The 18,295-nt window shown below is 41.2% G+C and overlaps 1 protein-coding gene across 8 annotated transcripts in view; it reads right to left on the minus strand.

The window, feature by feature from the left end:
- Tab3 (TGF-beta activated kinase 1 (MAP3K7) binding protein 3) overlaps positions 1–8,208 on the minus strand; it is a 63,484-nt gene extending 55,276 nt beyond the window's left edge. For 4 of the 8 annotated variants that reach the window (XM_076562176.1, XM_016006043.3, XM_076562171.1 and 1 more), the window contains exon 1: positions 7,912–8,115. The gene's annotated coding sequence lies outside the window, so the exon portion shown is untranslated. Of the gene's footprint in view, positions 1–7,453; positions 7,560–7,911 lie in introns of those variants that run through there. The other 4 variants (XM_076562175.1, XM_006987523.4, XM_076562173.1 and 1 more) reach the window with 4 other exon arrangements.
- Between the last annotated feature and the right edge of the window lie 10,087 nt (positions 8,209–18,295).

Consider the following 18,295-nt stretch of genomic DNA (forward strand, 5'->3'; position numbering starts at 1 on the left):
GCTTGCATGGCAAAAGCTTTTACCTACTGAGCTACCTTACTAGTTTGGGACCCAGTTTCATATGGCTTTGAAATCTGAACTCAGGTCCTCACACTGGCATGGCAAATGCTTCACCTACTGGGACACCTTTCCAGCCCATACTGTTTTGTTTGTTTTTGTTTTCAATAGAATCTCCCTCTCTAGTCCAGGCTGGACAGAGAATCTCTTTTTTATTTGTGCAATAGGGAAAGCCATACCTTTCCATGTGTACCCTAAAACACTTAAAATATTGCCATGAGATTCCTGGCTATTAGATAAGGACAGCAAAGGATATATAAAGCACTGCTTTGCTATAGACAGGTGCTGAGATGCAGTTGAGGGGATCTGGTCCTGTATAAAAGCAGCCACGCACGGGCAATGGGGTGGGGTGGCAATAAGGTGGAAATCGAACAAACAGCAAGCTCCCAGAAAGGACTATTAAAATGCTAGTGATTTTCCTAATATTGTACAATCAAACCCAAAAGGCTATAACAAAACAAAACTCATCCCAATTTGGATAGAAATAAAAATGAAAACTCTAAAACTATTCCTCCATGGAAAGAAGACAAGAATCCTACTTTAAGTGAGAGAAAATAATCCATTTTGGTGGGAGAGAAGAATCCTATTTAAGATACACCAGAGATAGGCATTAGACAACCAAGTAGAGCAGGGTGTTCTAGATATTCTAAAACGGTAAAGCTTAATAAAGATGAGTATATAACATTTCTTACAAAGCCACCTTCAAGCAAGGTAAGGCTTCATGCATTCACCCATTACCAATGCACTTCATCTTCCCACAAACCTTATGAGAGTGGTCCTTTACATCTACTGTACAGATGAGAAGCTCTGGTAGTAGAGGAACAGAGATTTGAAGGCAGGCACTCTGGATACACAGACCACCGTCACAAACGCTTTACTAGGCAGTACAGTCTTTCGAGAACACAAGCCAGAAAAATAGCTCTTGCCACTACTTACCCTATCTTCAAGCTCCACCGGAAAAGAAAGCTTTTCCGCAGGGCATGGTGAGTCTTTGCTGCTCATGCAGAAGGAGTAGCCCACTATCTTTCCAGCAAGGCTATATTCATAACCGTTCAGTACCTGATGTTCTGCCTGCACGGTTTTACTGATACACTGTCACAGACAAAGTTACTTTTTACAGTACTACCAATATTCAAATTCAGATACACTGAACTGGTCCAAGAAGCAGAACACCATATACAGTTTTTTCCTGTGGGAAAGTGGTGTATGTTTCAATTTTTAAAAAGAGTCTTTATAGATCTTATAGAAATTTAGGCTCCCTCTCTACAGACTCTAGCTTTATAGATGCCAATATCACTAAATTTTAATAAAGAAACTACAGTGACTCAATCCTATTTTATTCATACATCAAAGAGGCATAGTTCTTTATACTTACCATGATAGAAACAGGGCTACAGAAAAAAAATCTTAATATTCCATGGGTTTTCTGAACTACGACCAATTGTGGGTGGATCTGGCAGTTATTATACATCTAGTCTGGGCCCCCCTCAATACGCTTTGGCTTTAAATGTTACTATCAAGGAAGTGAAGACATCTTTTACAGCTACTCCCACCACAATAAAAAGGGTATCATCTCGAAAGGAAGCTCAAGTATTAACGGCCATGATAATACTAGTAACAAAAACAATTCTTTTGTGCATTTACCATTGCAAGTTGTGCTTTAAATATAATATATCCTCTGGCCCATTTAATCCTCACGAGGTAAATACCACATCATCCTCATTTCAAAATTGAAGAAACAGGTCAGAGATTAAGCAATTTGCCCCAAAACACAGAGCTAGTCTGTGTCAAAAGATCTAGTTGTTTGAGAAATTTGCCTGCAGAGCTATTTTTTTAAACTACCATGCTCTGTATGTAATTAGAGAATGTGGTAAACTTAAAATGAACAGAGGGTACAAACTGAAATTCAGTTTTCAAACAAGAATGGCCTGGAGCAACCCTTAAAGCCTTATCTTGCCATTTATTGGGACTATTTCCTTGAAGCAAGCTAAGATTAAATACAATTATGGAGAACAAGTACAAAATAAATTTGGCTTTGCTTTTCTTACTTTGAACTCTCTCACTGAAATATCTGAATATCACAACCAGTTACAGCATATATCACAACAGATTAGTAAACCTTTATTTTAAAATCTTCAGGTAAAACACCCTGCCCACATTTACCACTAAGTAAACTAGAGTAAAAACTGCAAGATGGCCAGTACCTTCAGACAGTTTCAAAACATCAGCAAGAAATAGTGTGAACAAGATATTCTTTTCATGATAAACTAGAACTCTTGTTCTTACACCACCATAAAATATGTTTTTTAGTTGTTCTTACACCACCATAAAATATGCTTTTTTTAAGTTGTTCTTACACCACCATAAAATATATTTTTTTTAGTTGTTCTTACACCACCATAAAATATGCTTTTTTTTTTTTGGTTTTTCGAGACAGGGTTTCTCTGTGTAGCCTGCCTTGGATCTCACTCTGTAGACCAGGCTGGCCTCAAACTCAGAGATTCACCTGGCTCTGCCTCCCGAGTGCTGGGATTAAAGGTGTGCGCCACCACCGCCTGTCCATAAGATCTACTTTAACGACAATTAGCCTGAGGTGGAACAAATATACGTTCTATTTCAAAATGTGTACCAAAATTCAGCAAATTTTCATTGACAATCTAAAAGACCCTATCAAGAGGCTAGAAAGATGGCTCCGTGGTTAAGCTGCTCTTCCAGGGACCCAAGTTCAATCCCTAGCACCTATGTGGCACCTAACTTTCTGTAACTCCAGTCCCAGAGAATCTGATGTCCTCTTCCTGTCAACTTGGGCAGGTGGTGAACAGACATACATGCTGGCAAAACACTCGTATGCATAAATGAATATTTTTAAAGACTACAGAATTAAAAAATCCTTCCATGGCTGGACAGATAGCCTGATGGTTGAGAGCACTGACTGTTCTTCCAGAGGACCCAGGTTTAATCCCTAGCATCCACATGGTATCTGTAACTCATGCATGTGATGCACAGATATATGCAGGCAAAACACCAATACACATAAAATGAATAAAAGTTAAAAAAAACTCTTGATCAGTTTATTTCCTGGAAGGGCCACCTCTCATCTGCATACCTAGAATAACCTGGACAGCCAAAGGTGGGCTACCTACTATTCTAAGTAACACAAATCAGCTAGCCTCCATCAATTTCTGGAACTAAAGTTTTATTAGTTTTTTGAGATTTTCATACAATGTGTTTTAATCATGTTCATTTTCCTTTCACCAACTCTTCCCAGATTTCCCATCCTTCCCAACTTCATGTTCTTAAAAAAAATCAGAACAAATTTGTGCTGCTCAAATATTCTTGGCTGACATAAACAAACAAACAAACAAACAAACGGATTAATTTTTAAAAAAGGCCGGGTGGTGGTGGCGCACGCCTTTAATTCCAGCTCTTGGGAGGCAGAGCCAAGTGGATCTCTGTGAGTTTGAGGCCAGCCTGGTCTACAGAGCAAGTTCCAGGACAGGCAACCAAAACTACAGAGAGAAACCCTGTCGCAAAAAAACAAAATAAATAAATAAATAAATAAAAATTAAAAAAAAAAATATTCTTGGCTGTGTGGCTTTCCACTGGTGTGATCATCTTACCAGGGTCCACACTGTTAGAGAAAACTAACTCTCCTTTTCCAAACAGCTACTAGCTGCCAATAACTGTGATGCCCAATTTCCCTCCTAAACTAGGATTTGATCTGTCTTGAGCTTGTACAAGTCACAACCACTGTTAAGTTCATATGCACAGCTGCCTTGCTGTGTTTTTAAATCACCTATCAGAACTTCAGACATGGGCTTCCCAGGAAACAAAGATTAATATGCTACATTTCTAAACCAATCCATGAAAGCCTAAACATCCATAAGGTAACAGAACTACACAAAACACCAAGCTCTGTGGGCAATGGTTCCATGGGAAAACCATTTAGCATTCCAACTCAGTACCAAACCAACTAACATTGCCCTATTAAGTTCTGGAAGTAGAAGAAAATCTACTCACTAAGAAAAGAGTCTGAGCTTCCTTAAGATATGATCAAAGCAGAGCAAGAGAAAGGGCATGAAAAGGGACAGAAGTCAGAACTGGGGGGTAGAGGAGAGCTCAGAGATGAAGAAGTTGAGACGCCAGCTGAGAGGAAGGACTGTGATGTGTCAGAGTGGGGTGGCTAATGAAGAGGAGGAGGGAACAGTGCCGACTTCTATAGCACACTGGCTTCTACAAACAGCTTCTTGACTCATAAGAGGGAGAGGAGAAACCATAGCAAGAATCTGGACAAGGCCTCCCTCCCTCTGTTATTCTCGTTCTCCTTCTTAAGACACAATCTGGTGGGCCATGGGGTCTTTCCTGCATTCCTCTTCATCTGCTAGGGCAAAAGAACCGAGAGCAGGGGGATGGACTTAAAGGCTTTGAAGCCCTCTTCACTCTTCACACGCCTTGCAAGACTCCAGGGCCAACTGAGAACTAAAGGAAAGATCCAGCTTGGGGCAGGAACAGCATCAAGAGAGCAAGGAATATAAGCTGAGCGATTTTAAGCAGGGAGAAAAGTGAAATTTTGGGGAGCTGAATAGTAACCTAATTGAGGTCTCAAACTATAAAAATGCTCTTAAATATTTAGGATTCAATTTGACAGTTCCAAGTATTTCATTCCATCTATTTCACTTTTAGACAAACGGATGTTTATGTTATGGTTATGATATTAATGTGAGGCTATGCCAAAGGTATGAAAAATCACCTTCCAGGTACATACAATTTCTTGGTGTACTTTTAAACATAGTGACCATATAAATCATGTCAGGATGGCTTTCTGTTTATTTAGTAGGTTTTATCATTTATCAATATTATCCACTCTAATAGGCCAAATACCAGGAGTAGTCCCTTCCCAAGTAAAGTATATTTAACTCTTTGAGAGTACAACTATAATTACAAACTTGCTCCTTCAGCCCAAAGATTATCCATCCGGATTGCAAGGTGTTATTTACAACAGCCCCACACTCCATAGAACACACACCCAGATATATACTGAGTAACACAGAAATCCTGTTTCCATATCCATGAGACAGTGCTGTTCCACTCTTAAAACAATTCACATCTTGAAAAACGGAGCGGCAAACCCTGAACTGCATACCATCGCTAGAATTTCCAGTCAAAGATAACTAACTACACACTTAACTCTGACCAACTGACCCGCTGGAGGATGAGCACCACTTAGGTGTCATCTTCCTCCCTACCCCACCCCCCAACTTGCCTGGCTGTTCTTCCAGTTCAACTCTACTCAGACGTGGGGCCTCTCTCACGAACAGAGATAAGAGCTAGGACGACGAGCTCAACAGCACATCAGACATCCAACAGCAGAGACCAGTAGGAGCCAAAAGCAATGCCTTCACTGACCTGACACCTCTGCAAAATGGCCCCGTGATTCCACCAACAGCTCACACACTCACTGCTCTGGAACATCTAAAATCTGTCCACCCCTAGGCCCGTAAGAGATGATGTTGCTTGCCTTAATAGTGGTCCTATTTTCTGCAAAACACAATCTAACTCTAAAACTTTCAAACTACATGAAAAGAAGAAAAGCAAAAATGCCTAACAATTACTGTACTGAGGTCTAAAAAGGTAACTGTGTGTGCATGTTACCATAAAACTCCTGTAAAGCAAACCGAGGCCCCTATAAATAGCTCCTATTTTACTTTAGTCCTGCAATTTTTTTTTTTTTTTTTTTTGGTTTTTCGAGACAGGGTTTCTCTGTGTAGCTTTGCGCCTTTCCTGGGACTCACTTGGTAGCCCAGGCTGGCCTCGAACTCACAGAGATCCGCCTGCCTCTGCCTCCCGAGTGCTGGGATTAAAGGCGTGCGCCACCACCGCCCGGCTGCAATTTTAAATATGATTCAATATCAGAGTAAATAAAACATTTACTCCTTGAAGTATCCTGGGTATGCTGAAACAGAAGGTGGAGTTACCAAAACCATGTATTTCAGGTATAGGTCACTACTAGCTATTTGGAATCGTTACATACCAGCTCAAACCATACCTCTGTCTAGCAAATGAACGCATCTCAAATGAAAAAAATACCTGAGATTATCTTTTATTAAGGACACATGACAATCTTCAAGAGAACTGAATGGTTATTTTACAACAAAAATTTCCATTTTTAATAAATTTGTGTCTGCACATAAACACATACAGAGCATGTAGAAAGAACATAGTCTCAAAAATGAGACACACGTGAATCTGAGTTCTAGCTTTGCTGTTTACTATGTGATCTCAGCTATGTACACTACAGAAGAATACTGGAGGTGTATGTCGTTATCTGTGTAATAGGGACACTTTCTTTAGCATAGAGAAACTATAAGGATTAAATTAAAATGCACACTGCCCACCAAACCCAGTAACTGTATATACTCAATGCTCACTCAGTTTGCTCCAACACAAACTGTACAGGGTGGTCTACAATTAAAGAAAAGAATGTGTCAAACAATCAGAAGAAAATTCAGGGTGATTGAACATTCACTATGCTCTGTCAGATGTAACCATGGTAATTGTATATTTAATATCTACCTTCACCAAAGTCAACTTTGCCTTGATTAAGCCAGTTCTAGGCCAAAGGGGAGGGAGACTTTTAAATTTGTAAAAATTCACATAATACACTGATTTAAAACTATGTATGTGTAGAATTTAAGGAGTACTTGCATTTCTCCAGTGTCCACTGCAGGGAAGTGGGGGGAATTACTGTAAGAGATGATGTACTTTGTAATTCAACATTATTCAGTTAACCTTCCATAAAAAAAAAAAAAACAAATCTTGATCGTGTTTTCTTTTTATGCATGTTCTTTTATAGTCCTACAAATCATTCTTAAAGCAAAAAGGAAACTTTCTCCCCCCTCCTGACCCCATGAAAGAGTACACAGCAAGCTCAGTTCATCAAGCTGTTCTTTTATACTACTCATTCCTTTCCTTTTACGAAGTCATAAGTAAATATATTAGACGGTAAAAATTGACAAATGTTGCTAAAGAACACAACTCAAGAGCTTTGCCTTGTCAGGAATTTTTCTCAAAAGAAAAAAAATATCTAAACGTTAAGTTCAGTACAGACAGTGCTTTATATTACGACTCATCTAGAGTATAAACTTTTGGTTCCTTATCGTGCAGCTTACTTTTTAGTTCACCTTGTCTGTATCTCACCTACACCCATTCTACTTAATGCACTTTATAAGCAGATACACAGTACTAAAGTATAAAACTCCAAGTAGGAACAATTCTAACCCGTTGCTGGACCTCAGAGGGCTGTTTAATGTCATCTGTAAAAACGGGCAATGCGGTCCCTTTCCTCTACAATTTTTTGCAAACCTCCTCCACAACAATCATTACTATTACTACTAACCTTGTGCACATGTCCCAACACCTTCAAGAGAACCAGCCCTAGTTCTCCGAGCCCCAATCCGCAAACACCTTACTGAGACTTGAAACCTGTACACGGAGGTTTCACTCTGCAGATGTCCAGGAACGCAAAAGGAAGAGCATCAGCCCCCTTCACCCGAGGGCTGATGGCAATCAAGCCCCCGCTCCGCCCCCCCCCCTCCGCAGCCACTCCCTCTCCCCTCGGCCTCGGGGCGTTTGGGGCGTCCAGGCGGGCGCAGCCGCCACGACAGGCCCTGCGCAGACCTCCCGCAGCCCCGTAATTCCCCGTGCCTGCTAACTGCCAGAGGCCGAGCCAAACCCCCCGAACACCCGCAGTCTCGCCCACGCCCAACGTCGTGGGCGTGGGGTCACTAGGACGACCCCAGGGCACCCCCAAAGTCCTGGCCTCGGGCAGGTGCCGGGCCTCTGGCCACCACTCACCGAACCCCAGCAGTCGCTCCGAGCTCCACCGCCTGGCACGCACACCCTTTGCCGACTTTCACGGGGGGTCCGGGCGGCACTGCTTCCCCGGCCGAACCCCCTCCGGTGCGCGCTGCGCCGAGGGCAGATCCGGTGTGAGCCGCCGCTGCTGCCGCCGCCCCCTTGCCTCCCTCCTCCCTCACGGAGTCCCTCCCACTGAGGCCCGCCTTGTATTTCCTGGATCCGGTCTCGGGGAGAGCTTGCCAGGAGAGCAGCGGGCTTCAGGGCTTCCGTCGGGCGCCTTCGCTCGCCAGGCACAAAGATGGCACCGCTGGGGAGGCCGGCCCTAAGCGATCTCGCGAGGCTTTCCCCACAAGAACCGAAGGGAGGGCGGGGTCCCCCACAGGAAAGGTGATAAATGAGCCCCAGCGAATGCTCGCCCACGTCGGAAATGGGCCGTATGTTACGTGGAAAATTGACTGCGCCTGCGCGAGACCGTGGGCTGACGCTTCCCAGAACTGCCCCTGAAGTGAGATCCAGTCTGACTTTTACCTGTTTTCTCTAGAGGTGTGGGGCGGAGTAACTGGGAGTGAAACCCGGTAAAAGGCTTGGCACCATCAGTTACCAAAGTGACATCTATCTCTTAAGGCTTGGCATCCCACCTAAGCTCCCAAGGTTAAACACAGACGCGCCCAGGAGACCCCCCCCCCCCAGCCCTTTGCTCCTCCCCATCTCTGCTGCGACAGGGTTCTTTATAAACTCGCAAATGCCCCTTCATGGTGTTGGGTCACATTACTATGCGCTACCAGGTAACAACTGTTGTCAGGTTTTCCACCCAAATAACTCCTTTTCTAGTTTTATTTTTTCTTGCCTTTCATTTAGTCAAATAAGTATTGTTTGATTTTCTATACACCCACTACTAAGGAAACAAAATGCTCTGACCACGGGGGAAAAAAAAAAACCCAAAAACTTGGTCTGAGATTGAGAACAGGGGGAAAAGTTTTGTGTTATAAATAAGCAGACATAGGATTCATAGATATGGAGACTTGTTATATGTCAAAGAAAAAAGAACTAGAAATAGAACTTCCATATGACCTAGATATATCCCTCTTGAGTATATACCCAAGGACTGTAAGCATACCAGAGACATACTTACACATTAACATTTACTGGAGTACTATTCACAACAGCCAAGATGTGGTATCAACCAAGATATCCATTGACAGATGAGTGGATAAAAATGTGGCATGTAGAAATGTGGAATTTTATTCTGCTACAAAGAAAAAAATTATGTAATTTTCAGGAAAATGGATGAAACTGGAGATCATGTTAGTTGAAATGAGCAGTTCAGAAAGACAACAGGGTGTATTTTCTCTCATATGCAGAATCTAGATTTACAGGGTGTATGTGTGCATATTGTACATAACATGAAAATAGAAGAGAAACTATATGAGGTGAAGGGGGTCTAATTCTAAAGGGAGCAGGAGGTGGAAGATAATTGTAAGGAAAAAGAAAGATGAAAATTACATGTTCTTATACACAGAAGCTAGATTTAAGTATATACATGTGTGTGTAATGTGCATATATTATATATCTATATATGACATGACAATAGATGAAGGACTGTGTGAGGTGAGAAAGGGGTCTAAAGGAACAATGAGGGAGAAGATAATTGTAAAGAAAAAATAAAGACAAATATGCTTTCCATCTCATATACAGAACCTATATTCAATTATATATACATACATCTATATATGTAGACGTATGTGTATATATGTATATGACATGAAAGCAAAAGGAGAACTATTCATTTGGAAGAAGGGGGCGGATATCAATAAAGAACAATGGTATACATAAATAAAATATTAAAACCCCACTATTTCGTGCTCACTAAAAATTTAATAAAGTAACAAGAAAATATCTCATGCAGGAAATTCTTCAGGGTCATTACATAGAAGTTAGTCCAGGGAACTAGTTATGGTGATATCAAGAAACAAACCATCCTGGTTATTTCAACCAAAGCTTTAATATACAAAGTTACTATTAGGTAGCTGAAAAGGCAATGGGACTCAGTGTTCCACACAGTAGTGTGATAGTCAGTCTTGATTCCTATCTTGACAGGACTTAGCATTACCTCTCTAACAAATCTATAAGCCCATCTGAGTAGAATATTACAGAATGGTTTAACTGAAGAGGGGAGCGTCACCCTGAATGTAGATGGCACCATTCTATGGACAGGGCTCCTGGACAGAATAAAAAGTAGAACATGACTGGTCCAAATGCAGAAGTCAACTGACCGTGGGCTGCCCATTCCTAATTAATACCTTTACAACACATCCCCTACACTTAAGGCTCAGGAAACATCAACATCCAGGAAGAAGGGGTGAAAATATTGTAAGAAGCCAGAGGATCAGGACATCTATTGGAAGGACATCTGTTGGAAGATAGTATCTTCTAAAAAAGGGGCACAAAGTTGGGGGAAGGGATGGAGAAGGGGCCAATCTGGGAAGAGTGTTGAGGAGTAGGAGATAGTGAATATGATACATGAAGATACAATGTGTGAAATTCTCAAAGAATTAATAAAAATATATTATTTAAACATGTCCAGTACAAAGCAAGGTAAGCATCAGCATTTCTCTCTTTGCTTCCTGTCTGTGGATGTAACAATACTACCTCACACTCATACTCCCACAACTAAAATTGCTCTTGATACTATGCCTTCCTGATGGTGATGGACTGTGCCCTGAAACTGTGAGCTACAACAAACCCTGCCTATTTTAAGTTGCTTTTGTCAAGATATGTTGTCACAATTCCAAGAAAACTACCTAATATGGGTAGGAACTGCAGGAAGTGACTCCAGTGTATAGAGTGAATGGGGAGAAAGGGAAAAGGAGATTGTCCAGTTTAGACATTTAGAAGAAGGCTTATAGAAGCAAAACGCTAAAGCTTTGAGGAGAGGGCAGCTTCCCTTGGTGATGCAGCCACTGAGGAAAACATCTGATACTGGATTTGCGTGTGCTGGAAACTGTAAACTAGATCCAACTGCTGCTAGGGAAAGGAAGCACAACTCTTTCTATCCTGCTAAGAGCTTCCAAGTTCCCTTCAGGCTGATGAAAACGAGGTGTGGACTATAGCTGAACTTGATCCATAGCTTCCAGCATCCAGAGCCACTTGTTTTGGAAGCTCTATGTGTTCAGAAAATGAAGGAGTCATACACCTCTATCACATACTGCACGTAGAGAAGACTGCCATGCTAAATACATGTGTAGAAAGCCTGCTTCAAGATTTAAGTTTCATGACAACTTACAAATGTGTGAGTGAAAAATAAATGTTTTTTTTTTGGTGTTTTTGTTTTTGTTTTTGTTTTGTTTTGTTTTTTTGAAACAGGGTTTCTCTGTGTATTTTTGGTGCCTGTCCTGGATCTCGCTCTGTAGACCAGGCTGGCCTCGAACTCACAGAGATCCACCTGCCTCTGCCTCCCAAGGGCTGGGATTAAAGGCGTGCACCACCACCACCACCACCACCACCACCACCACCACCACCACCACCACCACCACCACGGCCAAGAAATAAATGTTTACAGCAGTATGATACTAAGACTTTTCCTTTTGCATATCAAGGGTGTACTAATACAGCAGCTCGGGTCCAATGGAAACTGAGGGGTGCCTCTCTGTCTTCTTGCTCTACCATCCCTAGAGTGTTATCAAAACCAGCTCAGCACTATATTACAGTTTAGTCACGAGGAATGTGAAAACTACTCATTTCTGTTAAAAAAATGACCGAGAAGTTGTGAACACCATTTACATCCACAGCTCAGAATTTACTCATATTGCTACATTTACCTGCAAGAGACAAGGGCACTAAACTCTACCAAGTAATCCTGTACCTAACTAAAACATGTGTCATGTCAGAAAAGGGATGTGGGGGCGGGGAGAAATAGCTGTCATCTACCTAAAACAATCAACACAGAAGGTGTTTTAAAGTTGTATCTTGGAACAAGAGAGATGGCTTGTTTGAGATACTTCTGCTGCTCTTGCAGAGGACCTCAAGTTTAATTCCCACCATCCACATCAGGCATTACAGAATCAACTATGGATTTACCTCCAGAAGATCCTCTTCTGGCCTCTATGGACATGCCACACACATGACATATATTTACACACACACACACACACACACACACACACACACACACACACACATCGATGTCAAACTAAATAAATCTTTAAAGTTGTATCTTACCCACTTTCCCAGTGGGATCTTGCCACCAATGAGAAGCTTGAACTCATGAAAGCAGGGAAAACCCTTTCTTTCTTTCTTTCTTTCTTTCTTTCTTTCTTTCTTTCTTTCTTTCTTTCTTTCTTTCTTTCTTTCTTTCTTTCTTTCTTTCTTTCTTTCTTTCTTCCTTCCAACCTTCCTTCCTTCCTTCCTTCCTTCCTTCCCCCCTCTCTCTCTCTCTCTCTCTCTCTCTCTCTCTCTCTCTCTCTCTCTCTCTCTCTTTCTTTCTTTCTTTCTTTCTTTCTCTCCTAGTGGGCAGTGGTTTGTGTGTAACTGTAATGCGAGTGCTGGTGCTCTCACTGACCAGCATAGCTCTTCAGGATCCTTTCCACCACACAGTTCTTAGATAGGAACTCACTCGGGCTTCTAGTTCTGCCACTGCCCCCGACTTCCTATAGAATATCTACAGCTTCCTGCTGCCAGGAAGCCCTTAGCCATTAATGGGTCCTAAAGCATGACACAAGCCAAAGCCTCAAGATTTTTATTTGTTTTCCTTCTAAAACACTCCTCTGATCCATGGTTGCCCTGTTGTTGTTCCATTAAGATTCCTACCTTCATGATTCTCATGATGCAAACAGCTGTGTCTATATTGATTCAGGCCTCCAAATTCCAAAGACATGTGGCAAGGTCTCCCTAAAGCCCATCAGGTATGACCTACAGATATCTATAGTTCAGTAATGAAGCAGCTGGTGGGTGATACATCTTGAAGACAGCTCTAATTCAGCTCAGAGGCCACCTTGTGTGGCCTTGCCTTCCCCACAAAGAAAGAAAATCTGGAACAGTCCTTCAAATGTGATAGTTAACAAATATTTCCCTTGTAGCCTTCTCTTATTTAGGCTGGAGGAAGTGTATGAGTGACAGTCATACAACTGGTTTTGCCACCTCTCCCTGAGTCCTGTGAAAAAGTGCCTAGAATCCCTCTTTAAAATAGGAAAGAATTTATGGTGTATTTTCTTTGTATCAGACACATCTTATTTTTGGGTACTGTTTGTCACACCTGTTGTATCGAGAACCTATTATGTAACAAACCACTTCAAGACATAATACTTTAAAATAATAATTTCATTTGTCGATTATGCATTGGGCAGCAACTTGAAGTGGATTCAGCTTAGCATTTATCTTTCTGGTCTCAGTTAGGATTTCACATGAATGAAGTCTATTTATGAGGCCCACAATATTTGGTGCCCTCAACAACTCTGTGAGATATTATATAAAAGATAAAAAAATAGCTGTGGCTTTTGAATGGGCCATTTCATTAAGCTGTCTGCTTCTTAGTGATGAGGTATGTGGTAAGAGCTGTGGTTCTCATTGTCATGTGCAATTCCGTAGTCTAATAAATCCCTTCATTTTAGGCAACAGTGTGCAGCATATCATGTCAATATGTGATTATATTGTAAACTTTTGAACTATTACAATGGTGGGGAAACTGTGGATATGGAAGGACAACCCTTATTGACATTATGAATCAGTTCTGGAAAGAATGAATTACTATCCAATAGACATACACACCCTGTGGAAGGGATCCAAAGTAATTACTCTGCCAAACTGGATGGCTTGTCTCCCTGAGAATGGTGCTATGTTATAAACTCACTATTGGTCTCTGATGCTAGTAAGCACTTCACTGAGCCTTGGTGAGAACGAACCCTTCCTGGACCCACAGAATGACTGGATCCCATTTAAAAGATCACTTAGCCATTTATTCTGTGGTCATCTTGTATAAGCCTAAAAGGAATCTTGTCATGATACCTGTCCTTGTCAGGCTGTTTGATGTTACAAATTTGAATTTGTGAGGACAGTTAATAGGTCTCTTCTGAGACTTTAGGGTTTGTAGGATATTGCAATCCTCTGTAAGGAGAAAAGCCCATGGGAAGGTGAACTTGGGTGTGTATCCCCTTTTTCTAAAAGAAGGCCAAATCTTTTTACTAGCAAGCTTTTTTTTATTTGTTTTTTGCCTGCAACCCAGCTTAAGTTCTCAGGGTCTCATTCAGATAGATTTCTTTATGTTAAAATATCTTGCTTTATTATGTTAATTTTATATTACATGAACAATTTAATTGATAGATCTTTACTCTATGATTTAGTAATGTTCAAAAGAGAACAGAGACCCCCCCATAGTACAAAGTTTTGCATATATTCTATGAACTACTTTGCTTCCCACCTAACCTTCACTTAGTACCTCGTAGCAGAAATAATTGCGGTACAGACCTGTAACAACAGGATTTGGCAGGCAGATGCAGCAGGACAATGAGATCAAGGCCAGCCTGTGTTACGTGGTGAGACTATACCTCAATAAAACAAAAAACAAACCCGTAAAAACTAATAAATGAAAGATGGGAGGGAAAGAGATAACCACAATGTCTTCTCAACTTGATAAAAAAATGAAATATAGCCTAATCCGATATTTTCTATCTGAACTGATTGCAGTCATGAAAGTAGATCTGCCTACGACACTAAAAGAAGGAATATATTATTAGTAAATAGATAAAAACGATACATAAGGGAGAAACAGCAATTTTGTATCATTCTACCCTTTTCACTTGGGGGCTCATAGTAGGATACAGACATTATATCACATTTCATTCTCTGACTTAGGAGTTATATACCTGTTGATAGGTAATGGATTAATGTTCCTCTTGACATATGAAATCACTTACATTTACAATGGCTGTTTTTGGAATAAGCCAAAAAGTTGAGATAGAGTTTCAGGCCCCTGCCCAAACTGGATGGACAAAAGACACAGATTTCAGCAATTCCAGTTATAAAACATGATAACACTTTTCATATCCCTCCCTTTCATGCTACAACTATCACTCTAGCTATATATGTTCCCATTCATTGGGTAAAGATCAGCTCCCACACTGTCTCATTGATATCAAAGCCATCACATCAGAAGTGGGAATCCATCTCTGAGAAAAGTTTGACTAAAGTTCAAATTCCTTTTCTTTAAGTTGGTTCAACTTCTTTTTCTTGTATGAATTCAAAGTTTAACTAGTATTAGGTACAAAACCATTTGAGGGGCAGTTCTCTTCAAGAGAACAAAGTAGTTCCTAATTTCTTTTTTTTTTTTTTGACAAGACAATCTGTTTATTGAACACCACATTAATATTCACATTGGTAGGTGTGAAAGAAGTATGTTGGGCTTTGAGAATTACCATTCCACTTTGAATCGTAACATTTTGGACTTGGAAATAATCAGATAATAGCTCTAAGGACATTTTTTTAAATAATAAAAATGGTTCTTTTTTAATTGCAATTTCTAGGCATGGCATCCCTAAATGTTTAACCCATGTTGGTACTTCATATGGCATGGTAAGAATGTCCCACTTACTGCTTTGAACAGGAACATTGTCTATTTTTTTTTAATTTTTTCTTTGTTAGGAAATTTTTTATTCATATTATATACCAACCACAGATTCCCCCTCTCATCTCTCTTCCTGCTCACCCTCCCAGCTTCCCCCCCCAGCCCCATCCCCTCTTCCAAAATGGTAAGGCCTCCCATGAAGAGTCAGCAAAGCCTGGTACATTCAGTTGAGGCAGGTCGAAGCCCTAATTTCTTTTTCTAAACACAAATTTCAGATAGAACACATCTCAATCTTTTTTAAACACATTCATTGCAGTGCTGTTTTTCTCCTTAATGCTAGATAAGTTCAACAGTGTTCTAGACTAATCTTCATACATAGGCCAACAGTTTTCTACTTTCTTTAATTTCTAAGATGAAAGATTCACAAATTTCTTCAGACAAGTTTTACTCTAATGGGACAGTAAGGTAGACTTGCTTTTGTGTCAGTGGGTTAATAATAGGATTAGGAAAAAAAACACTGGTTTGGGCAAGGCAAGAAACAGCTAATGATTAGGTAGGTGGATTAGAAAAGGGTTCCTGTGGAGTAACTCACTACATCTATATCTAACACTAAATGACATGTGCAGTGTACACTGTGGTGCTCCTCCAGGATCCTTGCCTCTGGGCAATGCCACTGTCCTTAACAACTGGTTCCTGAAAGTTTACATCTTTGTCTCTCACTAAGAAATGCTTTTGCCTTCAAGGAACTTCCTCACAATGGATGTGCACTGTCATGGTGGGTGGCCCATGGCCAATGACTAGCTGATGTGGAAATAAAAAAAAACACCCAGGAACCTTTGCCTTAATGTGGGATAGCTCTGAAGTGCCATTCATCTTCAAGCTCCATGCAGTAGAGTCCATTGTTTCTGTTTGCAACCACATCATGGCTTAGTCTTTTGTCCAATCATGTCTTCCCTGCCACTTTACAGGTACATTTCCCAAGAAAATGTCTCAATAAACCCTCTGCATTCTTTTATTAATTTATTTTACATACCAACCACAGATCCCCTTCTCATCGTCCCACCCTTCCTCCCCTCCTCCAACAGGGTAAGTTCTCCCATGGGGGGGACAACTAAGCCTGGTACATTCAGTTGAGGTAGGACCAAGTCTCTCCCTTCTTTTTCAGGAGTGAACAAGGTGTCCCACCATAAGTTATGGGGTCCAGAAAGCCAGCCTATGCATGAGGGATAGATCCTGATCACACTGCCAGGGTCCCTTCAAATAGACCCAGCTACACAACTGTCTCCCTTATGTAGATAGTCTTGTCCGGTCCCATGCAGGTTCCATGGCTGTCAGTCTAAAGCTCATGAGTTCTTTTGAGCTTGGTTCAGTCGTCTCTGTAGTGCTGGGGATGCTGTGAATGTGTTGCTCTGATTAATTGATAAATAAAACGCTGATTGGTCAGTAGCCAGGCAGGAAGTATAATGTAGGTGGGAAAAAGAGAGAGGAGAATTCTGGGAGGTGGAAGGCTGAGTCAGGAGATGCTACCATGAGAAGCAAGATGTGAGGTACCAGTAAGCCACAAGCCATGTGGCAACTTATAGATTAATAGAAATGGATTAATTTAAGATATAAAAACTAGATAGCAAGAAGCCTGAGCCATTAGGCCAAACAGTTTCAATAACATAAGCGTCTGTGTGTTTATTTGGGTCTGAGTGGCTGCGGGTATGAGCGGGACTGGAGAAAACTCCAACTACATTGCAGATTTACCCATCATGATCTTGACACCCCTTGCTCATGTAATCCCTCTTCTCTCTTTTCTACTGGACTCCCAGAGCTCAGCCTGGTGCTTGGTTGTGGATCTCTATATCTGCTTCCATCAGTTATTGGATGAAGGCTCTATGATGACAATTAGGGTATTCACCAATCTGATTACTGGGGTAGGCCAGTTCATGCACCCTCTCCACTATTGCTTGTAGTCTAATCTGGGGTTGTCCTTGTGGATTCTTGGGAATTTCCCTAGTACCAGGTTTCTCCTTAACCCCATAAAGGTTCCCTCTATCAAGATCTCTCTTTCATTGCTCTCTCACTCCATCCCTCCCCCAGCTCAACCATCCCATTCCCTCATGTTCTCATCTCCCATCCCCTACCCTCTATTGCCCCCCCCTTATCCCCAGTTTGCTCATCGGGATCTCTGCTGTTTCCCCTTCCCAAGGTGATCCATACATCACTCTTGGGGGCCTCGTTTCCTAGCTTCTCTGGAGCTGTGGGTTATAGTCTGATTATCCTTTGCTTTACTTTTAGTATCCACTTATGAGTGGGTACATACCATGTTTGTGTTTCTGAGTCTGGGTTACCTCATTCAAGATTGTATTTTCTAGTTCCATCCATTTGCCTGCATATTTCATGATGTCATTGTTTTTTACAGCTGAGTAATATCCATTGTGTATATGTACCACATTTTCTTTATCTGTTTTTCTGTTGAGTGGCATCTAGGGTGCATTCTTATATCTCAAATCTACTACCAGAGAATTCAATCTAAAATATACTTATAGTGAATGCTATGATTTTAAAATGCCCTGCCAAACTCATGTGGAGCTTTATCATCTTAACAGTATTAAGAGATTGAATCTTTAAGAGATGAGGCCATGGAAGCTCCACCTTTATGCCACTAATGTGGGAATGGTTCATTTGACAAAGGACAGCTGGAGATGGAGCATGCTGGCACATGTCTTTAATCCCAGCACTTGGGAGGCAAAAGCAAAAGAGTCACCCCAAATTTACGAGCAGCCTTGTCTATATATTGAGTTCACTGCCAGCCTAGAAAGCATATCAAGCTTTTGTCTC

This window comes from Peromyscus maniculatus, chromosome X (assembly GCF_049852395.1).
Source record: "Peromyscus maniculatus bairdii isolate BWxNUB_F1_BW_parent chromosome X, HU_Pman_BW_mat_3.1, whole genome shotgun sequence".
In the NCBI taxonomy this organism is placed as follows: Eukaryota; Metazoa; Chordata; class Mammalia; order Rodentia; family Cricetidae; genus Peromyscus; species Peromyscus maniculatus.